A 15867-nucleotide genomic window follows, 5' to 3' on the forward strand; every position below is an offset into this window, starting at 1 on the left:
AAGTTTGGCTCATATATGGTCCTCAGTGAAGATTATGATCTTGAATAAATTAAAAACAAATGTTAAAGAAGTCGTAATGAGGTAAAAAGGGAGTTCAGGATTCTGGTTTTTAAACACTCAGGGTAAACAGACTTCTCTTTAAAGCAGACATTCACTTCCCCTCCTCCACTCTATCAGTCCCTCTTTTGAACTTCTGTGTTCCATCTTATGATGATTATTGTTCATTTTGACTTAAATTAACAAAGTAGGTAGTTAATGTACATGTGGGTTCATGTCAATGTGCACAAGCCTCGTTGACCACTAGCTCTGCCGAACTAGGAAAATAGCACATTGAGAAGTTTGGGCAAATGTACTTACTAAGGCAAAGGGAATTGCACATTTGGCAAAATGCCCTTCTTGGGAACGACCACCACTGCCTGCTGCCCAGCTGCAGGGAAAGGAAAGCTTCCTTTCCTGCAGCGAGCTCGGCTGCCCGGTGAGGGAGTGCACAGAACCCCCTGTGTTCTTCTCCCCCAGGCTGCGTTCCCAGCACATTCTCCACCAGGCTGGACCAGTCCTGGGGAGCTCGCCCTTGTGAGTTTACGCACTAAATGGGACTCTGTATGTATATGCCAAATTAAGTCTGCAGGCGGTCTTTATAAGCACAGTGACCGTTTTACAGATGTAATGAAGCTCAAAAGTCCTGTGTGTGTTTGTAGTCTCATTCCCCATACAGTTTCTGTGAGCACATTTCAAGGGCTGTGTGCACGGAAATTAGCTCCTCTGCTGGTCCCAGCTTACCTCTTCACCTATCAAAGTATGAATCATATTATTCCGTGTACCTGCGCATCATGAGTAGTTTTTGATTCAACTGGGGGCACTTTTGTCGCCCGGGAGACATTTGGTAATGTCTGCAGATTCTTTGAGTTGCTAGACTTGGGTGGGGAAAGAAGGGATGTATTTTGGTATCTGGTGGGTAGATGTCAGGGATGCAGCTGAATACTTCACAGGGCTGGGGACAGTCCCTTGCAACAAAGAATTTTCTGGCTCAAAATCCCTGTACCTGAGACTGAGAAACCCTGGCGTATATTCACACATATACGTACATAAATAAAAGCATGTACAGTACACACTTATTTACTAGGAGGACTTTAGAGATACTACTTGAATTCAGTTGAGGAAACTGAGGCAGAGAGAAATTGAAAAGTGTGTGTAACTTCACAGAACTAGGGAGAAGGACAGTGGGACTAGAACCTGGGCTGCATGTGTCTCTGAAAAGTGATTTTTGCAGCAATAACAATTTCATTCGAGTGTCCTCTGTGTCCCAGAGGAGTACTGCGTATATTATTTCATCTGATCTTCGGAGCGACCTTCCAGGTGAAGATTGGGGTTATTCTTGTTTTACTCAAAGGGAAGTCAGGGCTCAGAGAGGTCAAGGACCTTGCTGAAGTTACTCTGCAATCCAGGGAAGGGCCAGGCTCAGAACCCAGATCCACTTAGCCCCTACCAGGTGACATTCCCTCTTCTAGGGCCATGCCGGTGGCCTGTGTGAACTGAGCGGTGAGGTCTATACTGTGAGGATCCTGGATTGGGGGACCTGCAGGGTTCCTTCCCGTAGCTGCGCTGAGCCTCCAATGTAGAAATGGTCAATAATGCCTGAACTAAGGGGCCCTGAGCTGTGGAACTCATAGGGTTTTCATGTCTGCGGCACTTGCTGAGGAGGCCTCTGGTTGAAGAGTAGGAACAATGGTGGCCAGTCGACCTGCCAGTCCAAGGGCAGCCAAGTGGGACAGGATGAAGGACCCTGAGTGGCTTTCCTGCCTTTCCCTCCTCTCCTTCCCAACCTATTCCCTCCCACCCAGGGGAGGTCTCAGGGTTAGTAGGAGGTGAGGGCCAATTACTGGTAATTACTCATCATTTGTGCAGACAGGGCACATGGCTTTTAGTTAGAGGTACCTTCCGGGATGGAGCGAACCTGGGGAACTCAGAATGCTGCCTGGGGGACAGAGGGCAGAGTGAGCACTCTGAGGGCAAGGTGTGGAGTTGCTCTTAGGACCATCAGCTTCGCTGGCTTCCTACTGCAGGTGAAGAGCCAGACTCACAGTACGAGCAGCTGGCGGGAAGTGGGGTACGTGGCTCTCAACATCCTCCTAGAGTGCCCCTCAGCCTAGTCTGGAACTCCTGCTCTGACTCCTGCAGCCAAACCTGAAGAAGCAGATTCATTTTGCCTCCTGTCCCTGCTGGTGCGGTGCTGGAGTGTAGGAACGTCATCCATGCTGGGAGCCCTCTTATCTTTTGGGTTTGGTGTCCAGGACACCATGTGCCTGACTCTGTGTAAGGCTGAAATGGTGCAGGGCTCCAAGGTCCAAACTCCCATGGGCTATTTTTGTGCTTATAAGATGTACTTTGTCATGGGGGGGTGTAAGCCATTTAAAAATAATTTTTCTTTTTTCTTAAATTAATTAATTTATTTTTATTAAATCATAGCTGTGTACATTAATATGATCATGGGGCACCATACACTTGGTTCATAGACCGTTTGTTTGACACATTTTCATCACACTAGTTAACATAGCCTTCCTGGCATTTTCTTAGTTATTTTGCTAAGACATTTACATTCCACATTTACTAAGTTTCTTAGTAAAAATAATTTCTAAGCAAAGATTTTGCTGAGAGAGGTTTGAGGACAGAAAGGAAGACCATATTTAAGTCCTAAGAAAAAGCATCATGTATGAATCTCCAAAATCACCAGAGCTTAGGCTAGATTAGCTTTTTTTTGGGGGGGGGGGGAATGATAAAATTTCTTGTCTCCTTTTGGGAAAAAAGTTCTGCAGTTTTCTGTAATGTATCTTTCACCCGTATGTCCCGCTTCAGGACAATGTTACTAGTCTTCTCTATAAGTGGGTAACTGGGTAGAATACCATGCTGATTTACCTGAGGCCTGGTCCAGAATCCACTGGCCATAGCTCACCTGCCGAAGGGCCTGCTGGCCTGGTGACAGGCCAGAACCCCCGCCAACTTTCTGCCTGTCCTTAGAAGGTTGCGCTTCACCCTAAACAAAGATCTCTGTTATTGAAGAACGTGTCTTTAATTCTGCCTGCCTTCCCAACCCAGGTACAATCTGTCTTCCCCCAGGCAGGCTGCTGTCTCAGGGTCAGCCCTGAGGGTGTTACAGCACAATCAGGCTTTGTGGCAGAGGAGGGCTCCCTCCTGGAAGGTGGGGGTTCAGCCTGTATAAATAAATAGCAGCAGGCTGGAGCTTCAGGAAAAGGGGATTCCTGGAATGAGAGAGACGCGTTTCAACACAGGAAACGCTTCCCAGTGTTCCAGCAGCATTTGCTGCTTCTTCCAGCCTCTGCCTCCTTTCCTGGGGTTTACAGGCCGCCCTTGAGCCTGTGTTCTCCTCTCAGTGTCACTCCAACTCCCCAGGTCTCTGCACAGACCACTGACCCCAGAACCCAGGGTCACAGGTCCTCCTATTCAACCTGCGGCCTCTGCGGGTCTAGCTGCTGGCCATTCTGGGTTACTCAGGGACCACTTGGGCAGACACCTGTCCCTCCCTTGGCTTTTCTTCAGTGTTTATGTTGCAGTCATTGCCTGCATGCCCAGTGAGACCTCTCCAGAAAGAACCAGGAAGGGCACGGACTGGCTGCCTGCCCTTGGGAAGATCTGAGTTGGGCGTAAAGAGAGATAAGCTTGGCTGTCGCTCCTGCTTCCATCCCAGCACCCACCCTCTGTCCTGCTTGGGGTGTAGGCCCTGTGACCTACCAGAGACGTGAGAGCCCTGAAGAAATTAAGATGCCATTCAAGCTTCCAGGTCCAAGGCCCGTGGGAAGTCGTGGTCAGGAGGCTGCTCAGGGAGAAGTCCCTCTCCGAGCAGGCCTGGCCCGACATTCTGCCCCTCACTAAATCCCTTTTTGCTCCTTCTTCCTGCTGCCGCTTAGGAGCCCAGCTTCCCCCAGCGTCCCTGTTGCTGCCCTATGCCTGGCGCCCTCCTCCCAGTGCTCTGGTGGAGTGGCGGGCACTTGGTTCTTGGGTTTCAGGGGTGCCTATCTGAAGAGAGCAGTGTTGGCTCTTGGGAACCACCCTTGGGGGTGTCTGTATGTGCCCTGGGGCACTGTCACATGACGAGGAGTTGGCCACCACATCCCATCTCCAGCCAGTGCTTTCCTTCCTCTACCTAAAGACTTTTCTTCCTTTCAAAAATTTTTAATTTATATACAGAAAAATGGACTCTTTGGTATACCGTTTTATGACTTTTTGTATACATTTCTATTCATGTAACTACCACTACAGTTCCAAATTCCAAAAAACTCCTGTGCCACCCCTTTGTAGTCCTGCCCTCCACCTCTGCCCCCCTAGCAACCACTGCTCTTTTATTTTTACTTATATATATATTATTTATTTATTTTTGAGACAGAGTCTCACTTTGTTGGCCTCAGTAGGCTGCCATAGCATCATAGCTCACAGCAACCTCAAACTCTTGGGCTCAAGTGATTCTCTTGCCTCAGCCTCCCAAGTAGCTGGGACTATAAGCGCCTGCCACAATGCCTGGCTATTTTGAGAGACAGGGTCTTGCTCTTGCTCAAGCTGGTCTTGAAACCTGGGAGCTCAGGCAAGCTACCAGGCCCTGCCCAACCATTGCTCTTTTACCCAAACCAGAAACAAAGCTTTGTTCTCCAACTCAGCCCAAAGATTGGTTGGCTGCATTGCGTGCATCTTCTGAGAAATGTCCGTGGTATCTACTCACATAGGATGAAGAGTTTTGTCTGAAAGTCAACTCCACTCTTCTGAGGGTCTTCCTGTGGCCCCTTCTCTAACCATGCTCAGGTCTGACATCTGCCAAAGCACTGACAGCCCGTCCTTCAATATAGAGGATAGGCCAGCACCAGAAATCCTTCTCTAAGCCCAGTGCTTTAAAATTGTATATTGTAGGTGAATTCTAAGTGTAAAGGAATGCTGATGTAGTAATCACCCTAAGTCGGAGATTGTCCAAGGGGGAAAGTTGAGTTGAAAAAGTGCACGGGAAACACTCGATAATGGATTTGAGTCCATCATGTATTTTTGAAGTCTTGGTACACCAAAAGGTTATTTGCAGACACCAGTGAGGACTCACAGATCATTCCTGTTTAACTGGTGTAAGACAGGGGTGGCTGTTGGGATCTGCCTGGGCTCCCCTTGCCTGTGTGGAAGAATTAGGATCACAGTCCATTGGCACACAGACATGTGAATGCCCTTAGCAAGCTGGCTGCTGGGAGCACACCAGTGTCCCCAGAGCTAAGGATTTAGTGTCTGCCTTGCCCTCAGAAAAATCTATTTCCCCTGCCTGTGTCCTCCTGATTACTGTAACAGCTTTAATTCATGAGCCAGATCATTCTCATTTAATGAGGTGTTGACTCCATGGTCTCCAGGATGACTTAGAGTTGCCCAGTTTTTTTAGATTAGAGCTCTGGTGGCACAGAGACACGAATGAACTTAGCATATTTGGGGGTAAATAAAGTCAATAAAATGTGATTTGGATGCTTGGGTTTTGGTGCCAGAATGTGAAGTGCTCGGGCCTTGCTTGGAGAAGGACAGAAATCAATGCACAGATCGAGGCTATAGTTTTCTTTAAGGCGGGGAGAAGCTGGGTTTTGAGCTGTGAGCAGGTGGAGGTGTGTGAACCTGGGGGGGGGGCTGTTCCCTGAGCTCAGAGCCCAGAGGTTGATAGCTGGCTACAGAGGACAGGAAGATTTCTGCTGGCAGAGGGTGAAGATACTGCTGTGGTTGTTGGTCCTTAGCCTGGGAAGCCAGGTTAGCATGTGAAGCCCATGGAGCATAGAAGATGTCCCTGTGTTCCTTTGTGCAAATTCAGCCCATGGTAAAAGGATACGAACAGTTTTCACCCTGTAGACCCTGTAAGGGTTTATGGTGATTAACTTACAGTGTGGCCTGCACTCTGAGGTTGTCCAATTGGCCGGGCTGGTGCCAGCACCCTGGCTTGAGAGCAAAGGCCAGAGCTGGGTCTTGGAGGAAGAACCCAGAGGCGTGTGGTGGTCAGGTGGAGCCTAGGGTGGGAGCCAGGCCCAGCAAGGCAAGTGAGGTGTTGGGCCACAGACCTGGCCGTCAGTCTCCAAAAAGAAAGAAAGAAAAAGAAAAGAAAAAGAAAAAAGATTTGGAGATCAAAGCCTTAAGGTCCCCCAAAGTTTGGGAATTATTGGCTCTCAGAATTCTCTGGGGCCCATGGTTGGTTGCTTTGTTTGTTTTTCTAAAGTACAGGTACATGCCAGACCAGGTTGTGGGGACCTGGAACACGTATGTATTAAAAGCTCCCTTTTGAAAGTTTTGTACAGCTAGGATGGCAGCAGTGGGATCCCAGGCTTCTCTGCATATATAGGCAGAAACCAGCCCTCTCCAAAACAGGCCACCCCTTATAATAAATTCCAGATTTACTCGAGAAGTGTTTCTCAAATTTTCTTGGTCTCTGAAGATGTTTATTCTTTATTTCTAGCAGAACAAAACCATTTCAGTCCATTGTGGGTCATGGAGGACCTTCTTTCTCCTTTAAGATTATCTCCTTAAAAAGACCTTTGGATCACCTTCTATGGCTTTAGGGGTTAGCTTGCCCCGGGCGCAACAATTCAGTTGTGGTGCTCCTCACTTTGTTTAGCGGCTGTCAGCTTATTTCTAGAGTGAGACTAAAAGCTTCCAGAAGTCTGGGTGTTTGATTCTGGGTTCGTCTTTCAGTTTCTGGAAGGTAGGACCATTATAACGAAAGCTTACTGAATTGATGTGTTAATGACAGGACAAAAGGCATTTTTCACTTCCTTTTTGCCATCAGCTCCCCCACCCCAGTTCATCAGACTTACTTGTCCACACAACCCAGTAAAGTTGTGTTCCTACCGAAGCTGTAGGAAACCAGGCACGCTCCTGAGAACCACTAAGATAAACACAAAATGCACTCTTGCCCAATTCTGAGAAGGAAAATCCCTCAAAGGTCATAGGGTCCGGTGGCTCTCAACCCTGGCTGCACATTAGAACCATCTGGGGAGCTTTTTAAAAATGCTCATGCTCAGCCCCATCCCCAAAGATTTTGATTCAGCTGGTCTGGGGTGTGGCTCAGGCTTTGGTGGAATTTTCTAAAGCTCCCCAGGGGCTTCTAATATGCAGCCAAGTTTTGTGAACCGCTGCTCTCATCGAAGGCTCCTCACTGAATATTTGAATGAAGGGATTAAAAAGATCCTTTCCTGATGAGGTAATGTTCTCCCCCGCCCCCCACGTAAGACTGCAGGCTGGTGGCAAAGTTGCCAACAGTTCATCCCCTATTCCCGAAGCCCCTCCATTGTCATCCTGTCATCCAGCAGACCTGCCTGGGACTATCCCTCCTGCCTAAAGACCAGAAGCCAAGTCTGAACAGAAACTAAAGTCAATTAGTGGCAAACATAAGGAGACAGGATGTCATGGGCTCCAAAGGAAGATGTCTTTTTTTCAGGCTATACATTTGATTTTGAATATTGTATTATTGAATGAATTTCCTAGGACTGCCATACCAAAGTACCCCAGATTAGCTGGCTGAAACAACAGAAATAAGTTATTTTATAGTTGTGGGTCAAGGTGTTGATAAGGTTGGTTCCTTCGGAGGGCTGTGAGGCAAGGATCCTTTCCAGGCCTTTCTCCTCTTCCTGTGTTTTCACACAGCCTTCCCTCTGTGCCTGTGTCTAAATCCCTCCACCCCCTTTTTTTTTTACAAGGACACTAGTCATATTGGATTAGGGCCTTAGTCTAATGACTTCATTTAACTTGATTACCTCTGTAAAGACTCTATCTCCAAATAAGGTTACAGTCTGAGGTTTCCTGGAGGCTAGGATGCCAACATATCTTTTTTGGGAGGGGAGTACAATTCAACCCATAACAAATATCATTCACACCTGCCACCTTGCCTGAAGTTTTTATTTGGTATAGCCACATACTTCATCTTTTTCTTTTTTTTTGGGTTTTTTTTTTTTTGGCTGGGGCTAGGTTTGAACCCGCCACCTCCAGCATATGGGACCGGCGCCCTACTCCTTGAGCCACAGGCGCCGCCCTACTTCATCTTTTTCTTTCCCACCCTTAAATCACTCAAAGCACGGAGCCCAGAGCTGCTTGCTCTCAGCATTCCCCACGAACCTGCCCTCTGACTGGCATGTGTTCCCTGGCTTCAGGATACATTAGAGCAGTGGTTGTCAACCTGTGGGTTGCGACCTATGGGAACTGTATTAAAGGGCCGCGGCATTAGGAAGGTTGAGAACCACTGCACCACTGCACCACTGCAGAGGATGGCGGTTTGCACTCAGACTTCCCTGGAGATGAATATAATTCCTCTCATTTCCTCACAGCGGCAGGAGCAGCTGAGAGGTGAACTGTGACACTCGCTTGATTGAGTTAATATTTACAACTTTTCCTTTTGGCTCCTTGGGGCTAAGTCATGTGTATGTGCACGTGTTTGAGTGTGTACATATGCACTCATGTGGACTGGGGCTGGCCTTCTTTTCAAACACGTCAGAGGTTCGGTAGCTGTTGTAGAACAAGCCCAGCCTTAAGTCTGCTCTCCAGTCCTGTTGTGTCCTGCCTGGGAAAGCTGGTCCCTGTTTCTTGGGTCAATAGGTCTCAAGCAAGAGGGGCTGAGAGGGGTATCCCTCCCATGCTCTGAGCCACATGCACTGATCTTCTGGGTCACTCTGAGATTGTCAAACCCTGCACCAGTGCCTTGCAGCTGGCTGGCAGCCCTAAAACTGAGCCTGGAGGACCAGTCCAGAGTGGAAAAATGTTTATGGTGCCAGGTCATAGGCCTTGGTGGGTGTGAAAATGATATGATTATAGGTGATTAGGTTTATGGAACTTGGTTTGTTTTTTGTTTCTTTTTTTAACTTTTGAAATAATTATAGACTCAGATGGTTGTAAAAATAGAACATAAAAATCCAAAGCACCCCTTCCCTCAGCTTCCCCCAGTGTTGACATCTTATGCAGTTGTGTATTACTGTTAATAACAGACTACAGACCCTCGTTTCTTCTCACTTTTCACATCTTTGTGTCTGTGCGCAGGTGCGCATGCACACACATGCGCGTACACACACAGAGTTCTATGCATCTTTATCCTGTGTGTAAATTTGCGTAACTACCACAATCAGATACAGAGCTTTTTTATGGAACATATTTTTTAAACTCAGTCTGGAAGCAAATAGTGCAGTGATTCTTATCAGTTCTGTTAAACTATCCTTTAGCCTCAGGGCACAGTGGTGGCTGTAACATCTGCCTCCTGAGTCACCTGTCTCTGGACCTCAGGGCTGGAGGAGGTAATGATTTGACTGCAGGGTTGGACCCAGAGCCCCTGGCCCAATTTTGAATTCCAGTGGTAAATGTGGTTGTTAATTACAAGGTCCACCCCAGATGGGGAGTACTGCCGCAGGAATCCTAGATGGTGATGGCCTCACACGCCACAGGCACAATCTCAAGTCCAGAACTTAGGAACAGGCTGGGGAGTAGGAATAAAGCAGCCAGGGATGGGGGGAAAGGACTCCAGCCCAGCTCTCTGGGGTTCAAAGGAAAGCTCCCGACCTCACAGGGGCTGAGGGCATAATTTGGGATAAGGAGATGCCCTGGCTGGGCCTGGATGGATGTATGAAGGTCGTGGGTAACAGCGTAGCTTGGGAGGCCTAAGGGTACCTGGGGTCCTGTCTCACCCCTCCCACCCCTGGGAACTGACTGTGCTGGTACAATCAGATCAGATCCTACCATTGGGCATGGCTTCCAGAAGCAGGATGGGAATGATGGTTGCTTCGCTGCTTATAATATGAAATCCGGTTACCACAGTAGAAGGGCTTAAGGGACTTGATAAAAATCCCAGGCACACTCAAAACTGAGGTGGAGATTTTTTTCCCAAAGCCAGTCATGTGTTTCTTTGGCCCCTCTCAGTTAACCAGGACATCTGATTAAGCAAACTCCCCATTCTCCAACCACAAAGAATAACAGTGTCTCTAACTGTGTCTGGATTGCATGGCTTTAGACATTTGGCAATGCTGGTGCATGTTTCTACTTTTATTTTTCATCTTCTGGCTTTTCCAGTTACTTTGGTCAAGGTTTTCAGCCAGGCGCTTACCTTTATAGTCATAGATAACACCCGGCTCCCTGCCCCCAGTGCTACTCCCTTCTCTCCTGCCTCTTGTCCCAGCGGATTCCAGCATTGTGGGACTGCTTCCTGTGCTTGGCAATGTTATGCACTTAAAATTTTGTGAAGAAGGTGGATCTCGTGCTCGCTTCGGCAGCACATATACTAAAATTGGAACGATACAGAGAAGATTAGCATGGCCCCTGCGCAAGGATGACACACAAATTCGTGAAGCGTTCCATATTTTTTTCATAAATAGTTTCTTAACCCATATAAGGATAAACTAATGCCATCAAAAAAGAAAAATAAGAAGGTAGATCTCACGTTAAGTGTTCTTCACACACACACACACACACACGCAATGGACACAAGAAAATCCTTGGAAGATGTGGTGATGGTATCACGGGTATATGCACATGTCTAAGCTCACTGAATTATATATGTTAATTACATGCCAGTTTTTTATCTATCAATCATACTTCAATAAAATTGTAAAAACACACAAAAAGAATTAAGTGCTAGAACACTAGACTGAGGATAGGGAGGGAGGGAGAGTAGGATTAGATGGGCAGGCCCCACTTAGTCCCAGAGGGGGCTCAGGAACCCAAGTAGGTGTGGGGGAAAGGCCCATATGAGGAGGCCACACAGTGCCAGGGAGTTGGGGATCTGGGTAACTAACCAGCAAAGGTGGGTGGGATGGAACTTGGGAGCTATGACCCTGGCCAGTTATCAGAGGAGACCCTCAGACCCATTTGTGAATATGTTTTGAAACTCAACTTGTGGCAGAAGGCCAGAGTTGCCACAATCCCAGGACAAAAATCTGCTTCAGAACATCCTGCCCCTGTTTCCTTCATTCAACTTACCCTGCCCACTAGTATGAGTTCCATCTTTCAAAAACACCATCATCTTATAACTTCCATTTTAGGAAAGCTATGATTGCACCTTTTCTCATCACATACTAAGTCTAAGCTTCCCTGTCTAATAATTCTCAAGGCCTTCACTTCTGACCTCACCCAGCCAGATCACCCTTAGTCCCAGTCCATCCCTTTATTACCCAAAAGTTTTTGATAAACCCTGTGCCCTGCACTTCTGCTCCCTTCCCAGCTCTGCTCCCAGCATTCTGTCCCTTTTCTAACAACATTGGCTTTGATAACCTGAACCCTAGACTAGCCTGTCATCCACATTTCTCATCCATATATCCCTCACAATCAAGTGTGGTTGCTCTAGTATATGATGACATTGTCTTACAAATTCTATATGCTATCTATTTATGGGTGATGAGCAAACAAGACAAAGTCTATTGTGTGCTTCCTTCCTTCCTTCCTTTTTCCTTCCTTCCTTCCTTCCTTCCTTCCTTTCCCTGCCTTCCCTGCCTTTCCTTCCTTCCTTCCTCCTTTTTAGGCAGAGTCTCACTCTGTCCTTATCTTGGGTAGAGTGCTCTGGCATACAGCTCACAGCAACCTCAAACCCTTGGGCTGAAGCAGCAATCCTCTTGCCTCAGCCTCCCTAGTAGCTGGGATCACAGGCCCTAATTGTTTTGGGGACTCTATGCTATATGTTTTTATCTACCCTGGGCACCCAGAAGTGCTATGTCCCCCTCCATCATTGTTTGCTGAGTGATGGGTACAACCACACCTACCACGGAGTGCCAGACAGCTTTGGTCTGTCTTCTCATTCTGCAGGTTCTTCCAAAGCAGGCTGGAATTTGTAATTAACAGTAGTCATGAGCTTGGAATGCAGGGGGCTGGCAGGATATTTTAGCTAGTGTTTAGATTTTACTTGGGCATGAGATAGTTAAACTCATTCTGAGATAACTGTGAAAGATCAGGATTGAAAAAGAAGGCCAAACAATATTTTCTTGTTATTTAAGTTGACGAAGCTGAAACCTGCTTTTTGTGAATTTTGGTCTAGACCCTAGAGCAGTGATTTTCTACTGGTGTGCCGTGAGAGGATCTTAGGTGTGCTACGAAAAATTTTAAAGAACATTAATTGAATTATTTTGAAAGAAGTTAAAAGCACATTAAGTATATTCTTTTTTTTTTTTTTTTTTTTTTACTATTTTTTTGATCAACACAATTTAAGTGTGTGCAGAAGTTTATAGGTTCAAGTGTGGCATGAGATAAATAAGGTTGAAAAACACTGCTCTAGAGCAAGACAAGGTAGACTCCAAGGATGAGTTTTTGAGAGGGAGGAAGATAAGATCCCATGGGCCAAGAGTCTGCTCACTCTCTGGAACAGCTTCCCCTACCCCGTTAGTAGAGATGTGCAGAGGCCTTCCTTTCAGCGTGAAAAGAGTGGCTGACTTGGCTCTGCTGGGTTATCTTGGGATTGGGGAAGGGTGTGTCTTCCCAAGGTAGATTTCATTTTCAGAAGCATCAAGTCTAGCATTTTCAACAAAGTGAGCAATCTTTGACTCAAAGATTTGGTCAAGTCAGTTTTGGAGGGGAGAAAAATCATACATATTCATCAAAAGACCATTGAGCAATGTAGAAAATTGAGATATAAAAAGAATTTAAGGGCTCTGCGCCTGTGGCTCAAGCAGCTAAGGCACCAGCCATGTACACCCAAGTTGGCAGGTTCGAATACAGCCCAGGCCCGCCAAACAACAATGATGGCTGCAACCAAAAAATAGCTGGAACTATTTTTTGGACAAAGCTCAAGCGATTCTCTTGCCTCAGCCTCCTGAGTAGCTGGGACTACAGGCTCCCGCCACAATGCCCAGCTATTTTTAGAGGCGGGGTCTCACTCTAGCTCAGGCTGGTCTCATGTGAGCTCAGGCCATCCGCCTACCTTGCCTGTCAGAGTGCTGAGATTACAGGTGTGAACCACCAAAAAGAAACTTTTTTGTGGGGGGATAGGGCCGGGTTTAAACCCACCACCTCGGTTTATGGGGCCGACACCCTTTTAAAGTGGAAGAAAACTAGTTCTTCCCACCTTCCTGGACAGACAGTGCATAGTAGGTATGCCAATAGTCTCTATTCCTGTGGTGGCTTTTTGACTTACTGGTGCTATCCAAGGGAATGATGAGGCGGTTGAGTTTTCAGACTTTGGGGAAGGATTGTGTAAGAATGACCTGGAGTGCTGTTTTAAAATGCCGATTCCTGGGCTTCGCTTCTAGATATTCTGATCCAGATAGGATAGAACTGGGAATCTTTGAGACTCTTTGGGGAGCCAGGTTTGGAAGCCTTGTGAGCTGTGCTCCTATTCTTGGAACCCAGCAGTAGACTATTTTTTTTTTTGCAGTTTTTGGCCAGGGTGGGTTATTGCCCATACCCGGGACCTTTGCAGCTCCTGTTGAAGGCAAATATTTCAAAGGCCAAGCCTCAGGGTCCATATGAAACAGGCTTCTGTTTTGTTTTGTTTTTTAAGTTAAAAACATTTTTAATAAATAATGTTGGAATATATGTATGCAGCACATGCAGCATTTTGATACATGGAACAGATGTTTTTGTAAGTGAAAAATAATTGAAGATTGGCAGTTCCTTATGGTTCTACTGGTAGAAAGGGCCAGGATGTGAGGCCTACCCGGGCTTGGATCAGCAGCTACCGCCTGTTATATTGGCAGCCTTGGCCAAGCCTCAGTCTTGTCATCTCTAAAATTGGAATCGTGACATCTTTTTTACCAGGTTATTGTGAAGCGTGGATTTTATAATACACACATGTTGAATGTCCTTGGTACTCAGTAGCTGCTGTTTTTATCTTGTGGGAATAACCTTTTCCACCACCACCCCCACTGCCTGAAAATCCATCCTTTATTACTGCCTGAGTCCTGGTGGCACCAGTTTCTCAGTCTTTACTGCTCCAGCATGTTTTCCTGCACCACCCACCAAGATGGGCATGTCCTCCCATAGGCCTGTTGGCAATGTCTCCTTAATGTTGCCTCCACAGGGCACTGATTCCAGCCATGTGTTCACCAGGAGACCCCCGTGGGGCTTCCTGCCTCATGTCACCCTCCGCTGTGTCCAGTTAAGTGCCCCTAACCGGCAGGTCATGATGTTAGGGCAGTGGAATAGCATTGAGGTCAGAGTCAATCCTCCTCCTCTCAGAGTTCTGAGCTGACCTCCCCTCCGGCCTCTGTTTCCTCACTGATGCTTGCTTCTACTTCTTGTTCCCAAACCCACTTGGCTCATCTCATGTCAGGGCCTTTGCACTTGTCCTGTGCTGCCTTCACTCAAAGCATTCTTCCCCATAAGGGCATGCGTGCTCCCTCCCCTCTTGTGGTTTGACTGCCACTCTGCTCCTCAAGGCCTCCCCTTACCACCCTGTTCACAGCGCCCTCCCCCATGCCTGCTTTGCTAGAGCACACACCATCATTGGGCAGTGTCAGTCTCCACTCACTATAGCATCCGCTCCACAAGGCTTGCTCATTGCTCTGCCCTGGCACCTGGACATAAGAGGTGCCCAAGAACATTTTTTAAATGAATGAATAAGTGGCAGTGGTATTTTAAAAGATCCAAACTTGCCTTCTTTCTCCCATACAAACTTTGTTTCAAGAGAAAAATTAAACCTGCCAATTAAATCTTCCTTTCAGAAGGAAAATGAAAATAAGAAGACTGTTTTCTTCCTACCGTTTTCTGGCCTATCTCAGCAGAGACTGTTGAAACTATTCACTCTGAGCATTGGCACACGCACAGACCTGCATTTGCACAGTGGAGCTGTAGGGGTGGGGAGGGGGTTCTGGTAGGTGTTGGCTCATGGCCTGACAAGGGAGCATTGGAGACAGGAGACAGGAAAACAGAAAAGGGGCACCATGGAACAATTTTTAGAAGCATTTCTGGAGGTAGGGAAGTACGTTATTTTAATTACAGCACATGGTACCTGTTGATTGATAATTAAGATCATAGTACCCATTTATTGAAGCCATTAATTGAATTATTAATAAAGATTAAATTAAATCGCATATACTCTATAAAATGAAGACGGGGAATTGCAAATACATTTAGAAAAACTGTCAAGCCAGTTTTGTTTTTTTTTTTAAAGAAAAAATATGTCAAGAAATGGGGTCTCACTGTGTTGCCCAGTTTGGACTTGAACTCCTAGACTCAAATGGTCTCAAGTAGCTGGGACAACAGGCATGCACCATCATGCCCAGCTTAAGCCAGTTTTAAAATAACAACTTTATTGAGATTCACATATCCTGAAATTTATCCTTTCAAAGGGTGGTTTTCAGTATATTTACAAAGTAATGCAGCTATCACCACTATCTAAATTTAGTACGTTTTCATCACCACATTACCCGTCACTCTTCATTCTCCCACCCCTTGGCAACCACTAACCTTTCTCTATTTCTGGACCTATGACATAAATGGAGTTGTAAAATATGTGGTCTTTGTGACTGGCTTCTTTCAGTTAGCATAATATTTTCAAAGTTCATCCCTGTTGCAACATATATCAGTGCTTCATTCCTTTTTGTGGCCAAAAACTATTGTTTTTGTATGGATGTACCACATTTTGTTTGTCTTTTTATTAGCTGATAAACATTTGGGCTCTTTCTACTGTGGGGATACCCTTGAGTCTACTTTTGGGGTACCCTTGAAATGTGATGAAAGGCTCAGTGTTAAAGGAGTTTCCTCACTTCCTCAATGGAGGTGATGTTGCCCACCTGGTTGGGGAGGGGTGAGGCTCAGTGATGGTGTGTGCATCTCACCTAGCTGGTCGTTGTGTACTCTGAAAGTGGACCTTCCCCACTTCTGGGGTCTCTGCACCTGTGTACAGTGTGGGAGGTTATCCGTGTTCCTCTCTGCTTTGACTTGTAAGCCAAGTCT

The 15867-nt window shown here is 46.5% G+C and overlaps 1 protein-coding gene and 1 non-coding gene across 3 annotated transcripts in view; both read left to right on the forward strand.

Annotated features, from left to right (window-relative positions):
* The window catches only part of TCF7L1 (transcription factor 7 like 1), a 172290-nt gene that overhangs the window by 23852 nt on the left and 132571 nt on the right, over positions 1–15867 (forward strand). The gene's annotated exons all lie outside the window — the stretch shown is intronic.
* On the forward strand, positions 10244–10350 carry LOC128585052 (U6 spliceosomal RNA). Its single transcript, XR_008379802.1, has one exon. It is a non-coding gene; the product is annotated as a U6 spliceosomal RNA (small nuclear RNA).

This window comes from Nycticebus coucang, chromosome 4 (genome assembly GCF_027406575.1).
Source record: "Nycticebus coucang isolate mNycCou1 chromosome 4, mNycCou1.pri, whole genome shotgun sequence".
NCBI lineage: Eukaryota > Metazoa > Chordata > Mammalia > Primates > Lorisidae > Nycticebus > Nycticebus coucang.